Source organism: Tauraco erythrolophus, chromosome Z (genome assembly GCF_009769465.1).
Source record: "Tauraco erythrolophus isolate bTauEry1 chromosome Z, bTauEry1.pri, whole genome shotgun sequence".
Lineage (NCBI taxonomy): Eukaryota > Metazoa > Chordata > Aves > Musophagiformes > Musophagidae > Tauraco > Tauraco erythrolophus.
Window position 1 is genome coordinate 78,441,153 of NC_141496.1, and position 19,006 is coordinate 78,460,158.

Here is a 19,006-nt window from a genome sequence, read left to right on the forward strand (position 1 = left end):
CTAAACAAGCAGAAACCCCATGATTTGGCTCCACCAGGTGAATTGTCCTGCAAGTTATCCAGTGGCTTCTTTTGTCCTTGGTTTGGAGAGTTGAGTCCTGGGAACCAGGTCCTTCTCCTTGAGCTTGGCAGCCCAGAGACCAGTGTGCCAGGCATCTGCAAATGCTTGCCTCCCTGCAGATTTTGTGTTAAATATCAAGACAGCAGTGGCAGGGAGAACACTGTTTTGATGAACACGAATTATTGTATTCAATAGTTACAGTAAACTGTTATTTTAAATAGAGTAGCTCAAAGCATGATGTGACAGAAAGAACAGGGAGATTTAAGTGCTCAGTAATAACAACAGCCCTACAAACCTAATCCTGAGATGAAGCGAGCACCACACTGTTGACAAAACGAATTTCTGCTCGGTGTTATGCCAGCCTAGCTCCCTGACGTATTTACAGCCCAAGTTGTTTATAAGGTTATTATTAGAGATTTCTCTCTTTCTGAAGCCAAGGGAGGAAAATAGTGACTGAGGTAAATGTCACAAGGCCCCCAGACTGTGTTTCTGTTTGTGATTTACGATTCAGATACAGACATCCAGTCCTGGTAGAAATAGCCTTGCTGGTGCATTCGACAGTGTGTGTCGGAAAGTGGTATTGAAGCAGAGACTGGAAACAAAAAGAGAGTAGTTGAGCTCCTGAGGACTGAAAAACAAGTCTGCCTGTGGTGTGCAGCACTCTCCTGTTCCCTCGAGGAGAAAGCTCTTAGTGCGTTTTGGCTCCTGCGATGACAGTGATGCTATGTTTCAGGTTTCTCACTGCACCGTAAAAAACATTATATTAAAGAAGTGCCTTTGGGTTGGAATATACAAGTGAAGAAAGTGCATTTGATTAGAAACAACTCTTACTATTCATTGCAAAATGGTAGATGATTGTGAGCAGCGTAACCACAGCCAGTGCCACTCTGACCCACTGTCGGTTGTGTATTAGTTCACTCAATTTTCCATCTTCTTGTTCTGTGTAATCAAGGTGTAAGCCTGTTTTGGCCCTGTCGTTTGTACACTAGTTGTGTGCCACTGAATACAAAAGACACATTCAATCCAAGGCAGTTACCAGGTGTGAAAAGTTTTGCCAGGTCTTCATTCAGGTCTTCCATTGGCATAAGTCAAGTAAATAGGGCCAGAGATGATAGCAGAAAACACTTTGTGAGAGCAGTCACAGAAATCCTGTAATCTGATGGAGAGTTACACACTTCATTTTTAGCATATTGATTATCTATAAATACATTAAAGTGAGGAAGGAGTTCTTTAGGGTGGACTCTTTATCTGTGTTGAAAGGGAAAAAGGGAAACTTGAAAATCAGCTTGGATACTGACAAAAATATTTAATTGAATTATTTAAATCTTTATTAAAATCACTGCAAATTGGATCACTTCCAATGATGCTAGATAACACTCCGAACAAACTGTCGGCTCTGATACACACTGTAGACACCAACTATATGCTGCCCAAAGGATGAAGGAGATGATCTGAAATGTTTTTCTGTCTCTAAATTCCAGCTATGCGGTGTAGTTTGCAATGAACCTGAAATAACAGAATTACAAAGGGAAAAACATCGCTATGGTAACAAAATATTTCTATTTTAAGTGAGCTTGGGTAAGAAAAGAAGCAACAGTGCGATTTAAACAGAAACAGACTTTGCAAAATAAGAAACGCAATCATTATTTTAAAATCAAATCATAATTTAGCCCCTTTTATGGTGGCATATCTACCTGCAACTCTCTTTTCTCTGGTATTTTCTGAGCTTACAGAAACATAGAACAACATTTTACAGCTTTAGAAACTGAGACAGGAGTTAAATGAGCTGATCTCAGGAGACACAGCAGCTCCTTAACAAAGCTAGATACAGAATGTGCATGATTCAGGGTACAAGGTCAAGACTACTCCTAGCTAGTGTTAGGCACTGATCTGAGGAGCCTGAAATAGGAGTCCTTATTGCCAGAAGATCTCTCCACATTCAGTGAAGTACAGTACCCCCACAGCACAACTATGTCTTTGTCTGAATTGCCAGGAGCGTATTGTGAGGGACTGTTTCTCCTCTGATTTTTGGGGAGCACAACAGATCTGTTTTCCTAGTCAGCTGTCTCCATTACACGCCTAGAAGATGAACCAGGGCAAAAGATCTCAGTTCAGTCCAGTGGTTGCTCAGAACTATAAAACTGTATTCCAATGTGAATCAATGCCCACTTACGCTACAGCCTTGGTGCAAGATAATGCTTTGGCCAAAACATCTTTTGCTGATAAACAAGAACTTTCTAATTGTCAGAACAATAGAAGAAGGTCTTCAAGCCTTTTCACAGCCAGATGGGTTGGCTGGTGTAGGTTTTTTTTGTTGTTTTTGTTTCTTTGGTTGTTGTGGTGGTGTTTTTATTGTTTGTTTGTTTGGTTGGTTTTGTTTGTTTCCAAAGGACAGAGCACTTTCTAAGAAAAATACATGGATAAAAATATTTTGTATTTCTAGGCAGTGTTTTGGCTTCTGCACCATCATCTCAGTGACTTTTTGGGGAGTGAAACTTTGGCTATTAAAAGCCAGCTGCCAAAACTCTGGAAAATGAGAGAAATCAGCAGCCTTCCAAAAATGCTGCTATTATGATAACACATAAAAAAAGAAACATTTACACAGATAATTAAAGCAATTATTTTTTTTTTTTTTTTCTGGAGAATGACCTTACAGAATTTCAATGTGGCTGCTGGTTCCCTTTTATTAAACTACACCATTAAAAGCAAGAGAGATAAAATTCAGCTGAACTATGTATCTAAAGAAAAGAGATCCAACCTGCTTGTTCAAAATGCAGTTCCACAAATCCCTGCAGTGCTCTACCTCAGTCTAGTTTATCTGAGCCTTGACTGTACCTTGCAAGGCAGGGTGAACATGAAGTGCTGATGATCTGTGCAGATTCACACCAGAAAGCCCTCTACATCCTTGTGTCTGGTTTCACCTTGTGGGCTGCTCTTAGGCCTTCAGAGAATCACAGCGGATGGGAAACACCAAGAAGGAACTTGGATTATTCTGGGCTTTAGCAACTCGGAAGTGCAGGCTGTACAGAAGGTTAGAAAGCCGTGAAGATCCCAGCTGTGTGGCTTAGCAGTGGCTATGAAATGCCACCACCTATGTTCGAAAGCTCACGCTGTGAAGAACCCCAGTGCTCAGCAACATCATGGGCAAGGTCCAACCCTCAAAAACAAGTCACTAGGATGTGTGGAGGAGGATACCGACTTGTCAGTGAGAGACCAAACATGTGCTATGCCAACCAACATTGCTGCCTCTGCTGCCTGAAAGGATGGATCCGTCTGCTGCTAGCCCTGCTGCAAGGAACAAGAGGAAAGTTTAGGAAAAGTGCACTTGGACAGTATAGGTGAACCTCATCTTGAACATGTCTCTTAGTGATTAAAGGTTGGGAACGACTTAGCAAGTAATGGATGTCATCTTTTTAACTATACTCAGCTACTTCAAAGTCTTCTGCTTTGCCACTAAGGCAAGCAGCAGTTTCCTTTTCTATCCAGGCTAGGCTAGAGCATGCAGCGTCCTGCACAGTCTTGTGAACTTAGGAGCAGACCAGGTGATTCAAAGGCAGTTATTTTTGCCAAAAAAAGGCAAGTGATATCTTAATTGGCCAATCAATTCAGAATAGGCTCTGCAGTGAAATAAATGGCAATTTGATTATGTGCGGCTGCCACAAAACACAATTTGATTCGACTTTAAGAAAGTGATGACTTTTTCTTTAATATTTGGTTATAGACTTTCAATTGAGTGTAACCAGGGGAGAAGAGAATGCTGAAATATTATGATTTTTCCATGTTAAACCTGAACATGTTTAATACTTATTAAAAGATTACATGTCTTTTAAAATCAAATTGAGTGATTCAAGCTTGCAAAATAAGGCTTAATCTTTGGCTGTTCCATCTCTGCAGAATAAAATGATCCCTGCAGTGAACATGTTTTTTTTAAAGTATATTTATTGAGCTTCTTTGGTAAAACTATCTTCATTACCTCTCTTATGTTATGTTTTGGCTTTGGTGTTTTTTTCATGGGAAAGACTCTTTGATCTACTTCAGTAATTTTGTTTACCTCACAGCTGGACACTCCTAGAAGAAGTAATTATATTCACGTTGTGTCTCCTGTGACAGATTCTCCTAAGTAAATATCTTATTTTAAAGCCACCAAGTTTTTGATACCAGAGCATTTAATTTAACAGAATCATACATTTTTGGAGTCTGATGGGACTAATCATTCGCCTGTCAGGCCTCCTCTACCTATCTTAAAATTTCACTCAGTAATTCCTGCATGAAGCCCAGTGACTAATGGGTAGAGGTAGAATAAACTCTTTAAGCAGATGCCTGATCTTGATAAAAAGAGATCTTGCTGCCAGGTTATCTACAACATGTAAGTTCTTTCATAGACTTGCTGTTTCTCAAAATATAGACTTCGGTCATTAAGTACAAACCTATATTTTTAATTATTGAATATAAGTTCTTCATTTGATTTCATTTGATTGACTTGTTTCACTGTACTGTTTACTGTATGTCTCTGTAATATCTTCCCTATTATTTAAAATTTCTCCAAGCCATAAACCCAATATGGATTTTATCTGCAGTGACTTCATTCCTTCTAAACATCTATGAATCAATCCCACCCAAATGATGAAAATTCCTTACAAAGTCTTGTAACTGGAGACCTCAAGTTCATCATGAACAGCTACTCGTTTGTTGAAGAGATGTTGCCCTGATGCATTATGTTTGCATAGGATAGTATTTTAAGGGATGGCTAGCCTCACAGAAAGTATCAAAGTATCAGGCTGCCTTTATCAATCAGACTTGTAATGTTCTGAAAAAACTACTTTCAAGTTTATTGGAATCATCTGTTTTCTCCTGTTTTCCAGATAATCATGTTAAATTATAATTTTATCTCAAGGGCTTGGAGCTGCAGATTGTAAGATATTGAGTCTCTTTTCACATTTCTGCCTTCACGAAAGGAAGTCAGCAAAAAAATGCTTGTAAAAGAAATGTCAGGCTGATTTCATTCAACGGATTTGCCTACTGGAGTCAATGGTGTTAGACAGAGATGAGCAGGTTCCAGCGTACTAGCTCTACTCTGGATTGATTAGCGATGTTCAGAAATAATTACACTTTTGTAGGATATATATTTTGTATACTTGCATTGCAGAAAGACGCAGACTTGAAAAGCATAGACGAACCCTAGAGAAAAAAGCATTTTACAGTAAAACTTCTCCCAGTGCAGATGGTTTCAAGTTGAAATACATCCCAATGTATTTGTGCCACTCCCATCAATGGTAATTTTTAATGTGCTTCTCATGAAAAAGTAATCTTCTGAAGAAAAGCTCTGTTTGAGAGCAGCATTCTTGAGCTGAGGGGAATGAATGATATGAATGGTGACTAGTACAGAGAGAAACAGTTAAGGCAATCAATGAATTTATGAATTATAAAGAAAGATGGACAGTGAGGAAGAACACTAAATTCTAAAATTAAAGGTGAATTTTTCTTATTTAATCCATTACCTAAGAAGCTAAATACCATGTCTGGCTTGCAGGCAGGCTCTCCTTTTATCATGTTCTCTTAGAAGTGAAAAAAGAAGTTATTTTCGTTAGCTAATTATAGAGGATGGGCAAGACTATGAGTGCAAGAGCACTCGTGCTGCATCTTCTGGTGTCTGTCGCGAAATACATGTCCTGTCTTCCAAGAAAACAAGTGAAGGTGTGGAAGTATCTATTGTGGCACTGTTGCATCTTCAGCACAGAGAAGCAGAAAACATGACATCTCTGTACTCTGTCTCTGTCTGGGAGCACAGGGTGATGGACAGTACATCTTTCTTTGTATGGGCTCCAGGTTTCTCTTCCAGTCCCTCTTCTTCTGCAAAAGCACATTACAAGTAATTTAATGCTGGGGTTGCAGCCCCAAAACCACATGGATCAGACCTTCTATAAACTAGTGAAGATTCTTGCGTAGGAAACATAAGGCATAGGAGGCTGATAGTGGTTAATAGGGGGACAACAGATATAGTAGGAAGAAATTAATTCAGCATGAACAGATTTCATAAAGCACTTTCCATTGCAAACCCTCATCCATGTTTCCAGCTCTGTATCAAGACTTTTCTGTTCTTTGTAAAGGAACAGATAACTAACATGGGCAACACAGGTAATAAGGTACACTGTGTTGTCTGGGAAAAGAAAGATTTATGGGCAATGCTCCCTGTGTAGTTTCAATGTTCGGCCTCCCAGAGGACCCAGAGCGCACTCAAATATCAGTGGAGGTCACTCTGGGCTTGACCTCTACAGCCAATGGGAAGAATTCCGCTAACACTATAGGTGGAGACCCATATATATTACTCTACTCTTCACAGTAGGATACCTTTCACAACACTCATCACATTGTAAAAGATGCTTCAGAGATACTGTAACGATTGGCAAAAATCCCAGGTTTCTACAACCTTATTCACCTATACATAGATCTGAGTGTTGCAACTGACTAAACAGAAATGCAAAATATCTCTAGGTCTAGTAAAATATAGTTTACAAAGTGTCCCTGACAATTTTTGTGGATTCAAGAAAGATATTTTAGTTGTCTGGTGATTTGATATGCCTGTGGGAACGAATACAGTCTTTCTGGAGGTTCCGCTGCCATGGTCTGTTTGAAAAATGCCATTGGAATATTTATCTAGTTTACATTTTTCCTTTTCCAGTATCTTCCCATTATCTCAAATTCTCAAATTGTTTAGCTCACATTCAGCAAAATAACCTATTTAACCAGTACAATACTCATCATTTCGTCATCTGATCCATCATTTCTCTTGCTACCTGACTGTACTGGAAAAGTGATTCCTAAGGCAGCATCTGTGGACCTTACCTCAGATTTCTGCCTTTGTGCTCTTTAGAGCAGACTATTAGAATGACTTCTTTTCAGATGTCCCCGGATGACCACACTCTTAAGACACAACCATATTTGAGCCCCAGGCCTGATGTGGCAAGGTAACTAGTTCCTCCCTGCAGGAAGCTGTGACCAAGGTGGGATACGGTAGGCCAAACAGCTGTCTTAAAATAAATATTTAATTTTAGCAGCAGAAAAAAATGACAATCTAAAATAAGATTTTTAAAATTGCAAAAGGTCTATCTTAAGGAGTTGATTTGCTGAGTGCTTGAATAGAGGCTAAATACTCCAGTACTTTCTCAAGTCTGGGGTCATTTTACTGCACTGTTAGCCTCCCTTTTCTCCTTATGGGACTTCCTTTAAACCTAACTGAAATTCCTCGCTCATTTACATGCTTGGACCCATAACTAAACTTGTTGAGCGCAGCAGGGAGTTGCAATAAAAGCATCAAATTGAACAGCTCTTGTATTGTGTCTGAAGTATCTGCTAGGGAGTACATATCTGGTTTCAATTCTCACTCTTCCTGGGCACATTTCCTGACAATTCAGTTATTGAATTAACTCACTCTATGAATACATATGCATGGAGCAGACAGCTCAATAACCAATCCAACTTATAATATTCCTAAATTACTTCAGGCAAGTCCAAATCTATTACATAGGCAATTTCCATCTCTGGCATATTTTGTATAATGTGTGAGATTTTGAAAGAGCTAAAATGAAAAGGATCGTTTACCTTCTATTACAGTACACCATATGAAATCATCTTGATCTGCTCATTAAATGAAGATGATACATATTATATGGAATTGCCTTGAATTGCTCACTCATTGAGGATATCTGTCATAAACAAGAAAACACACATGCTACACACAGAGCCGTGGGAGCTTTCTCTTGGGATAAGTCCTCTCCAGGGAAAGGAGCAAATCCAGCATGATACCCGTGTGTGGTAACGTGTCATGCATCTCTCACTCACTAAAAATGTGATATCACAGACCACTATGAAGACTCAAGTGGAATAGAGGTCACAGTCAAGAAATTGGTTCCCAGACTGCTTGTTAAATTCTGTCTTACAAAAAAACCCCGTCAGATTTTGTGCCTCAGCTGACAGAAAGAGTAAATCCTGGTGTCATTCAAATCCATAGCAAAGTTCTTATACACCTTGATGAAGCCAGGATTTCTTACAAGGAATTTTAATTTACCAGAGAAGATCAGTGCTTACTAAATCATTTCTGGGTGTATCTGGTTTGCCTTTTCTGCTCTGAGATGTTCATATTATTTTGATATAAAGTTAGGTATTACGGAACCTGAGTGGACTAGGAGTTGGAGGAGCATCTGCTGGAATAGTTCCCTAAATACTTTGGGCTTCAAATGTGAAATTGTCCATTGAGAAATTTTTGAAAATCATAATATTAACATCATATAATTTTTTACTCTTACTATTCCATGACTGGTCACACAATAAATTTTAAAAAAAGAGCATAACAATTCAAAAATTAAAGTTAAGAACATACTAGAAAGGAAATAGTCACAAGAACAGTTAGCTAGAGCAACGTATTGAGCCTCACCATAGCACAGATCAAAAAATTTCTTTAATGAGACACGAGAAACTACTACTCAGGGGGAGGATAAAATGTGAAGAATGAGTGAAAATAGGAAGTTTGAACACAAAGGAAGAGACAGTAAGCTGGGCCAGCAAGTGTTACCTTGGTCTGATACATCTCCTAGCTTTATCACTTCATTTCACTGTGAATTAGGAAGACCATGTGGTACAGCAAGGAGGACATGTTCGCGCCTTGGTAGTTCCCATGAAAACCCATAGCTCCTAGGGTCACCTGTTACTAAAGCTGTGGGTGAGCTATTGATTTCCCTCATACAAATGGAAGTGACTATCAGGAAAAGAATGTGAACAAAAACACATAAAAGCAAAAAGGAAAACAGCAGAAAACCCTGCTGTTGTGGTGTGTACTCCAGTTATGGCTGCCTACTTCCTCTTGCATAGCTGTGTTCATTCTTCTGTTTAAATTCAGTTACTGTGTTATTGATTTCCTAGATATGTTTTTAAAAGCATTTAGGATTGGGCAATTAGTTACTGCTTAATGCAGAATGTCAAAACAGCCCTATCGATCCAACTAATTGACCAATTGATTCATTATTTCCTTCAACATGACTTGATGTGCATCTAGTTCAAAAGAATAAAGGAAAGAAAAATAAGTTGGATTTTGTGAGGGATATTATACCACAAAAAGTTAAGGAAAGATGTACTAATCTTAAAAGGTAGCAGTTTGGGATAAAAGTAATTTTCCAGAAATTGCTTGTTTATTGAAACCACCACTCACAACAGGGCAACAGATAGAAGAAATACTGAACAGTGTGCACTGCGAAGTGTATGTATTGTAACCAGGAGAAAAGGTATGCCTTTATCCATGTCACTAGAACGATTTTGTCTTTATCCATGTCACTGGAACGATTTTGTTATTTTGTCGTTTTCTTCATCCTGAAGTAAAACATCGAATAGTAATTATTATAATTAAGGAACCGTCTTTGAACCAGAAATCAAGCACAGTGGACTTCATCTGGAACTGGCAAAAGTTTTGAGAAAGTATGTGTGACAGAAAACAGGGTATGATCATGGAAACTGTTCTGACCTCTTAATCTGAGATGAAGGGCCACTTCTTCAGCCACATGAGTAGAAGGGCAGAGCAGAGGTGAGTGTCACCTCACAGGGTCACCAAAACACAGAGGTAGGGAAGGACCTCTAAAGTTTGTCTGGTCCAACCACCTGATGAAGCAGGGTCAGCTACGGTAGGTTTCTTGAAGTCATCTTCAGTCAGACTGGAATATCTCCAAGGATGGAGACTCTACAACCTTTCTGGTCAACTTGTTCCCACATTCTTGCTTGCATCCCCTCCTGCCAGCCCCCAGGAGAGATGTTTTGCAAGATGCAAGCAGTTTATCCTCCGCCAGGATAAACTACATATACAGCTAAAGCATCCTGACACCTCTCCTCCAGGTGCAGAAGCTACTCCTAGTCTTCTGCTGTACTGGTGCAGCTAGGATACACACATCCTCATTGGGGAAACTTTTCAGGCAGATTTTGCTTTCTGTCTCAATCTCCATCTGAAAAAAACAACCAGCCAAACCTCCCAAAAACGCAAAAAAAACACATTGCTTTGAAAAAGTGTGCTGCACAGCTTCTCACTGGGACACATTGCCTTCTGCACATGTTGAAAGATTAAGGAAGTAACTACAACAGCCGTTGCTAGTCCCATGGTCCTTTTTGTGAAGATTTGTTGTCCCCCAAATATTAGAGATATATAGCTGTTGTACTAGAAGGCCAAACAAAACACCATCAGAAATGATTAATTAAACAATGATGAATGTAGCTCATGAACTGTATCCCATTAGTAACTATTACAGCAAATTCTGACTAAAAATATTCTACAAGCAGTCAGTTAAAACAAATCTGTAGCACAAGAGGCAGTTCAAAGAAGCTGAAACCACAACAACATATTTAAACAGCTGGAGAAAACAGGAGGTGCCAAAAATTGTTCTGTTAACTGCATGCTGTCACTGGATTAAAAATAAATATGAAGAGATGATAAACAGCCAGGTTAGCTGCATGGTATTAAATTAGACCTTGGAGAATTAACTCTGTTCTCATTTTACTGGTGGAAAACTGATGTGGCCACTGGTATTTGTCTAGTGCAAATACTTTTAACACAGAGATAAATATGGGGCATAGTAAGAAAGGCTAGAAAAATCTGGATAATTTAAAAATACTCAAGGTAAAGAGGCTTTTGAAATTCAATCCAGAGAACTTCAAGACTAGCCAAAAGATTTTCCGGACCATTAGTTATTATCTTCAAGAACTCCTGAAGGAGAAGGTCAAATGCAGTACCTATATTAATGAAAGGACAACAATATGACCTAGAGAAGTATAAACTCATCAGGATAGCTTTAATACCTGGAAGATGCTAACACAGTGTCCTGGTTGCATAATCGATTAATAAACATCTAGAAGAGAATGAATGTGATAAAATACTTCGAAGATTGATTTGTCAAGCATATATTGCATCAGACTAATCTGGTTACATCTTTGAAGAGATATCTAGCCAAGTGAATAAAGAAAATCAGCAGGAGTGATATATATTGACTTTATTAAGGTTTTTACCTGGTGTTGGGCCTGGTGTGCTCTTTAGTAAAGGAAAATAGAGTATAGAGGAGATCACCATAACGTACACAGCTGGTTGGTCTATAACACAAAGACTTATCAATAGATCGGTAACTGGAAGCTTATTCTAGTGAAACATATAGATGTCTCTGCAGAACTTGCTTCATTCAACATTTTTAGTACGGACTTGGTCTAAAGAATGCACTTGGAATTCACGAATAATGCTAAGCCAGGAGGGCTGAATTATATTGAAGAATCAAGGATCAAAATTCTTAATAAACTGAAGCAATGGTTTGAAATTAAAGATGAAAATCAACAGACAAAAGTGTGAAGTATTTTGATGAAGAAGCAGGAAGCACAGAAATGAAGAGACTAATTAGCAAGCTGCAATAATGCAGAAAAGGGATTGTGAGTTACAGCTGATGTCAAACTCAACCTGAGTCAGCAGTCTCATGTTGCTGGGACAAAAAAAAAAAAAGGCAAGTCTCATTTTGTAATATACTGGCAAAATATCATGTGTAAGATGCTAGAGGAAATTATTCTTTTCTATGCATCATCTGGCAGGCATTAGCTAGATAAACACACTTTATTTAAGGCATTTTCCTTTAGGAAATTTATAGGAAAGATTGGGGAGAAGCTAGAGGAAACAAATAAGAAAATGAAGAGGTCTACAGAATATCACCGATGTACGAAAATTGAAAGAACTGTGTTTTCTTAGGTTGAGAAAGTGTAACTGAAGGAGTAAACATGATAGTAGTCTTCCACAATATGAATGATTGCTAAAAAGATTTGTGCACTACCCATTGGCTCTGTTTGAAACAAAGATGATTTTACTTCTTCAAAGCGTTGTTTCAGAGACACAATTTAAGCTGTAAGGGATCGAGGAGAATGGACGGCATCTGAGCAGCCTGACTCACCTTAGTGGAAGTTATTAAGAGCCAGATTGCTGTCAGTGACGGTCCAGGACACAGTCCAGGGAAAAACGGACTCCAAGAAGTCCCGCTTCAATTTCCCAAGGTTGCTATGGACATTTTATGTCTGAAAAGGAATGACTGAGCTACACCTTTTTTTCTAAAGAAGGAATAGTACGCACTGAAATAAATCCATGCGTGTGCTCTCCCGAGGTAAAGAACAAACCCTTGGTGGCCACATCAAGAAGTTAAGAAGAAAGTCTTCCGTTTCATGATGCATCTTTCCAACCCCAGAGGAAGTCAGTGCATCCCTGCTACACTTCTACCGACACAACTTGAAGCTTGAGAGGTCAGAGCGGCTTTCTGGGAATGTGGTAGGCAGTCACATGCAGTGTGTTCAACAGACCAAGCTCTGACGTCGATAGCGTTCCCTGTTTGCGAGGCCTCTCCTTGCTGTGCTTGTCCTGCTGGTGGTGTTACCGCCAGACCAACATGACCAGATCATTAAATAAAAATCAGCAAATAGGATAGCACCCTGGTATTTTCGTTAAAATTCTGTTTTATCACCTGCCGTATCAACACAGCTCAATGGCCAAATCAGAAGCAACAGCAGTCATTCTGAAGAGCTATGGTACATGTCCCTCCCCGTGCCGAGAATGGAGATTTTACAGAGTGATTTAGCTACAGCTGCAGCTTTTTCAGCTGAATGCTGCAGCAGATGGAAGAAGCCTGTCTGCTCAGAAAACGCAGTGGTTTTTCAATACTGGGTGATTGTATGGCAAGTTGTGCATTCCACCCACAACATACTTTTCTCGATGCACCTGTATGGTGCACTTATGTAGCTAATTGCACACCTGCTTACACCGTACAAGAGAGGAAACACAGAATATATTTAGATTAATTTTAACTTAGTAAGCTGTTTTATTGAAATTGCCCACAACGTTTTCTTCGATTTTCAAAATGTTTGAAGGAATAGCTGTTTGCGTGTCAGAAATATTTGAAGATTTGCTTCTCCATGTTTCGAGGATTAAATGTGATGGTATTAGGAAGGCAAGAGAAAAGAGCATGCTAGAATGATGGATCTCAGAAAGAATGAAAATGAACAATGCTCTCCAGTTACACTTTCATCTCCTTTTATATAGACAGTTATGATATTATGAATCATTCACCACTCATCATGTTTCTCCAGCATTAAAATGAAGATGACCATGATCATTTTTGCCATTTCCTCTTACTGTACACCAAAGTTACATGCTAATATTACTATCAATGGAAAAATAACCCATTTAGCTGAGTGCTGTTTAAGAGATTGTATTCACAGCTTCTTTCATTTCACACAAATTAACCCAGTAATGATTCCTGATGGCTGATCAAGTATGGGCTGTATTCTGCCATCTTGTAGGGAAATTTGCAGGCATGCTTCAAACTATTTTGTCAGTTATTTTCACTTTCTAAACCTTGAACTGATAAAAATGTGAGATAAATACTGCTATATTTAACACTGAAACTGAATTATTGAAAACATGAAACTGAGGAAAACCCTCTTAGTTCACGAGAGGCCACAAATCCCAAAGATCTGATACTACCATTGGTAATTATACCTACCAGTCCGCAAGAGAGTTATTGGCTTCATAAAAGCCACTTTCAGATTTTAGTAGAACAGATAGTCTCTGCCCCTATGCATTTTTCTCCAGCTCTGACACCAGCTATTAGCGCTGTGGTCCAGTGCAGCTTGGTAAGACCCCACAGAACAGAAGAGGTCTGAATGCAAAACATACATTGTTCTATCTCAGGTCTTCCAGAAGAAGCAGTAAAATTTGATTTCAAATGATGAACCAAACAGAAACCAAAGCAATCAAAATAACAGACCTGCAGAAAACCAACATGGGTGCCAAATCTGACCCTGAGAACACACAAGTGGCAGCATCTCCTACTCTGTGCTGTGATTTCTGTCTATGAGGATATATTTCCTCCCAGTTTCCCTGTGCTGTGTTTCTTTCAGCCATTAGCCCACGCTGGACTCCCAGCAGCTACAGCCTTTGAGATCAGTGCAAGACTGATACTCAAACAGTATGATGTTTCCTTGCCTCCAGAGGATGACCGCTCTTGTTCTTTCGAGGGATGGTGAACTATCTCACGGAGACTGACAAGTCAAGGTTTTGAGTAACTTGATGGATTTAAACTAGCTACATTTTAGTGGCATTTCAGGTCAAAAGAGTTCCTTCTTAGTTAAAAAATACCTTTAATAGAGGAGCACCAAAATAAAAATCAATGTTTTCGTGAAGCAAATTATGGTGGCATGATATTTGGGTCTTTCTTTGATCTCTGTGTCAATCATGGGCTCATATTTGTTTTGGGACTGGTTCCAGGAAATAATTCACAGCCATTCGAATGGCTGCCAGTTTATACTGCAGTGAGGGGGGTCATTTCTGCTGTTCTCTTTAGTGTCTGTGGGAAACGGGCCTGATCACAGTAAGATCAGCCTCACTGTTGACTGCTTGAGTCTTTTCCATTTGTTTTATATTCCACAACAGCTCAAATGTTAAGCTCTATTTCAGGATATTAAATGAGGCAAATAATGCAATTTCAATCACCTAGTCACCTTTGAGCATACCGCATTACCTAATAACCAAGAAGATGGGATTATGGCAGGGAATTTATGTAACTGCAATAAGTCATAATAGTATCTGAGGAAACAAGGGAAGGGGGAAATTAATTCAGATATAATATATTAATAGGGACTAGGGATTCATAAAATGGAACCAGATCACTCTGAAGAGAATCAAACTCCAGTGATACAGTTGAAGCCTACTTTATTAACTTCTGGCTGAAATTCGCATGTCCTCCAGAAAGGTGAGAGTTGAAACTCTTCAGGGCTTGTGCCAGGAGAGCTAAGTATGAGATTTGGGGCAGATGGGGAAGTGTTACTTTTCTATTAGACTTGTTCTCTATGTGCTTCTCTTTTGGTTCAGACCTCTGCAACAGATTCAAACACCTAGAGGTGAGGGGTTCTGCAGCATGAGCACCCTGAGCTCTGGGATGATCTCCTCCCACAAGATCTCCACGCATGCACATTTGTCTTCCAGTGCCACCAGACTGGTGCTGGCCCACAGGCAAGAGATGACCACAACAAGTCCAAGGGGTTGCCATACACATGGCCACCTGTTTAGACGCACCACGGGAACGATCCTCTGCTGAGTTTTGCCAAAAAAAAATAAAAAGCAAAACCCCAAACCCCAAGATTGTAATGTAACCCCCTTTTGTGCAGAAGCAAGACCGAACTAAACTAGTAGCACAGAAAAGTCCCACCAATGCCCAGATGTGCAGGCTGAATGCGGCTGGGGTGGGCAGGGAGTTGAGAGAAATCCAAAGGACATGGGGAAAGTTGTCTGCGCAGTTGTGGAAATGCCAAGGACAATCCGTGCCAGCAACTCGTTTCCCCTCTTCCCACCTGAGCCGCTGACTCTGCTCCCTGCCTGCCCTTGCAACCCCTGCAAACCCCCGCCTGCAGCAAGCCCTCCACACCGGGCTGCTTCCAGCAAAACTCGACAAGAGATGCATTTTTAAAGACATCACTCAATTTCAGAGCTATATATAGTGCACCAGCTTGTGTGCAAAGAGCAGACTGGAAGGGAGGTAAAGCAGACAAACAGAAAAGAAGCAGAGGGAAGGCGGCTTGAAAGTCATTGTGGAGTGCTAATTTTTCTGATGTGAAAATTTGTGTACAGGCACAATCTATCCGTTTACATATATAGGTATAATTGCACACACACATATTATCTTAATAGAGCTTAAATTTTTTAAAATTGGAAATGTACTCCTAACATTTTCCCCTCAAAATAGCCAGTAGACGAGATTTAGTAAGTCTGAAAGAAAAAATAAATTAAATTCAGAATTTTTCAAAAATCAATATTTTATTTTCTTATCTAGTTTAGTAGAAATCTCATTTATTGGGATACTAAAAAAGGACACGTCTTAATGTACTAGAAAATAATCTTGCCTCAAGATATAGTAACTGTGCCTGGAAATTTCCATGTAATTACTATGTAAAAGATATGCAAGTTATTTAAGTTTCTTCTGTGTAGCTTTGTAGAATAATTTACTAAATGTCTGAAATTGGAAGGAAGTTTTGCTGCTGACTCCAACAAAAACAGCATTTTAGCCAGGGAGTTTTTTCATTTATGCATTTCATTAGGCCTAAGTCTTTTGTTGAAAGCAAGGGCAAAAACACTTTGAGATTTACTGGAGTCCTACGGTGTTCTAAAAAAATTGTGATATTGTAGGTAATGCCTGTCAAATAATGCAGAGCCATTTTCTTCTGTAAGATTGAATGTATATATAAGTAACATTTTGCCGGTGTCATTATATGGCATTTGACCAACAACTTCCCTGTAACTTCACTTCCTTTTCAGAAAATGTAATAAATTTATTTGCTTTTATTATCTTAATTTGTATTATTCATCTTTCAGTATACTTGAGTCATGTTTATTCCGCTTGTCTTTGATAGCACAATGACAGATTGCGGGTGAATTTTTAATAATAGCACAAAATTATTTTTCTTTCTCTTTGTTTCTCAGGCAAGACATATTTTAGCTTGGACATTTGTTTGGACAATATGATATTTAAACATTTCAACCAGCTCCTTGCAGGCCATGTCAACAAATTCTTTTTGGCCTTGCAGGCCATGTCAAGGCTTTCAAGCGTACGCATGAGGACAGGTTCACAGCAAAAATCAGATTCGATACTGAAGAACTTCCGTTTTCTTGCTCTTCCATTCTCATCTGCTTAAAGGCTCAAAGATCGTTTGTAAGGCACAACAGGCTAGTTGGAAGATGGCAGACAATAAGAAATGGATGCCAGCTGGAGTCAGCAGAGGAATTTTCTCTGAAGTAACGAGGCAGCACAGAAGATACAGAAGCTTCTGTATCTACAGGTTTCATCTATGCCTGTACCTATATATATGTACATGGACACACATATACATAAAGTTAAGGGAAGCAGAGGTAAAATACTTTATATGTAAAATAACCGTAGGTGCAGAGATTCACCATCCACACTGAGGAAAAAAAGGGATGATTGAAATTCAGATGACAAGCTCATGCACTGTTGTCATAGTGACCCTATTAAATTTTACGGCAAGGCCGGTTGCTCCCCTCTCTCTGCCTGTCTGCCCAAACTGTGAGGTCTTCTGTGATCTCAGCTCAGTTGCTCAGAAGTCACCCCATATACGTAATAATGAAAAGAAAATACCAGTTCCCCATCTCCCTCTGGGAAGGCCAATTCTTTAAACTAATGTCCTCTTGAAGAACCTCATGAAAAAAACAACAGGGAACACTATAATCATTGGTTTTGAGGGAGCTACAGCTACACAGTTGTTTTGAAGTAAAAGCAATTCCACTAAAAAAAAGATGACTGTCAAATAAAGTTGATGGATTACCTATGCGGCAGGAAACTTCAGCAGAAAGGGATACATTCCACATGCTGCCATTTAGAAAATACATTAATTTAATCAGAAAACAAACAGACCCTGAAAGGCTCAACAGATCAGCTCCCTGAATCAGCCTTGCCTCGCTGCTTGAAAAAGTCACCCATTATTTCAGAAAAGCTGTGATGTTACCACTTCCAACTTCTCAGTCCAACAGTCCACCACATTGGGGCACACTGCTGTTTTCCAGGCAAAATGTCAGTCCTCATATTTGTCAATAAACTCCTGTGCTGCTTTCAGCGAGGTGTTGACCTCAAGCCATAGCAGCTCCTAGCCATCTGAAGTAAACCTCTGTATCTGACTTGTACTAAGACTTTAGGCAGATGTGATGCTCTCACACTTGTAAGAATGTGATATTTTCTGGTAGTCCCTGTTAAAAACTTTCTGGGAGATGTAGCTGTGTTTTAGTGCCAGTGAAATGACTCGTGTTAGTCAGTCTTGAGGAAAGCAGGACACACAACAGAAAATGCAGCTGTTGTCTGCATGTCCTTATTCCCAACCAGACCAGACCAGGGCAGGACTACAACCTGGCTTTGGAGCAGATGTCATTTATGTAAACATCTGAATTGTGTTTTGTGTAAACTCTTTTTCCCTATTTTTTTCCTTAAATGAACATGACCAAATTAACAAAATCTGTGTGGGAGCTTTCATTTCAGCCAGGATCCTCAGGCACTGCTAATCTTGGCTTCTTCCTTATGCAGGAGGCAGATGTGTTCTCCTTGTCTCTAAACTCTTGTCCTAGAAAATGCAAATGAGACCCCAAATCAGATGTCCAGGCCCATCTGCTTGTTTTTTTTCCTCTGACTTCTGCTTTTCTAAATTAAACTTTCAGTCCCCAGTTAGAAACGTTTCATCAAAGAAATCGCAGAGAGCCTGAGTGCGGGGAGTGCGGAGAGCAGCTGAGGCAAAGCTGAGGATGAAGACCCCCCGGGACAACACCTCCTCCACCACACAGGGTTGCTGGCTCTGATCCTGCACAGGAGAAGGGTGGGCAGAGGGACACCACTACAAAATCACAGCCCTTGCTCAGCAGCAGAAGCAAAAAGCAAAGTATGTGAAAGTCAGCTTACAAAGGCTGGTTTGGGACCCGATTGAAACTTTTAACCACCAAACCATGTTATCTGGGTCATAGTGCCTTCAGCTTAGCTCATCATCTTCACTCTGGCTACTAGGGCCAGTGTCCTCATCGATCATATTTTTCTCCCTATATTGCTGCAGAGAAGAGTTCATATAAAGTCTCATTTTCCAGAGCAAGACCTTCTGAACTAGTTAACCTGTAATTTTAGTCACTCTCCCAACCAATGTGTGGGAAAGCTGCTGCAAGGGCCTTTATTCTATTCCTATTGGATGAGTTATCCTATTCACCCAATCAACAAAACACACATAAATTTTCAGGTCGTAACTATTAAATTACAATAACTGTGGTGTCTCAGTTAGGACAATTTCTTCCTTTTTCTGGCCCTCTGCTGCTTTGGTGTTAATCACATACCTCTCCATCCCGTTACCCACATCT

General features: G+C 39.6%; 1 protein-coding gene across 1 annotated transcript in view; it reads left to right on the forward strand.

The window, feature by feature from the left end:
- Window positions 1-9,284, forward strand: part of GOLM1 (golgi membrane protein 1) — a 217,097-nt gene extending 207,813 nt beyond the window's left edge. Inside the window, exon 10 of the transcript XR_015222927.1 lies at window positions 9,268-9,284. The gene's annotated coding sequence lies outside the window, so the exon portion shown is untranslated. The remainder of the gene's footprint in view (window positions 1-9,267) is intronic.
- Window positions 9,285-19,006: the final 9,722 nt, after the last annotated feature.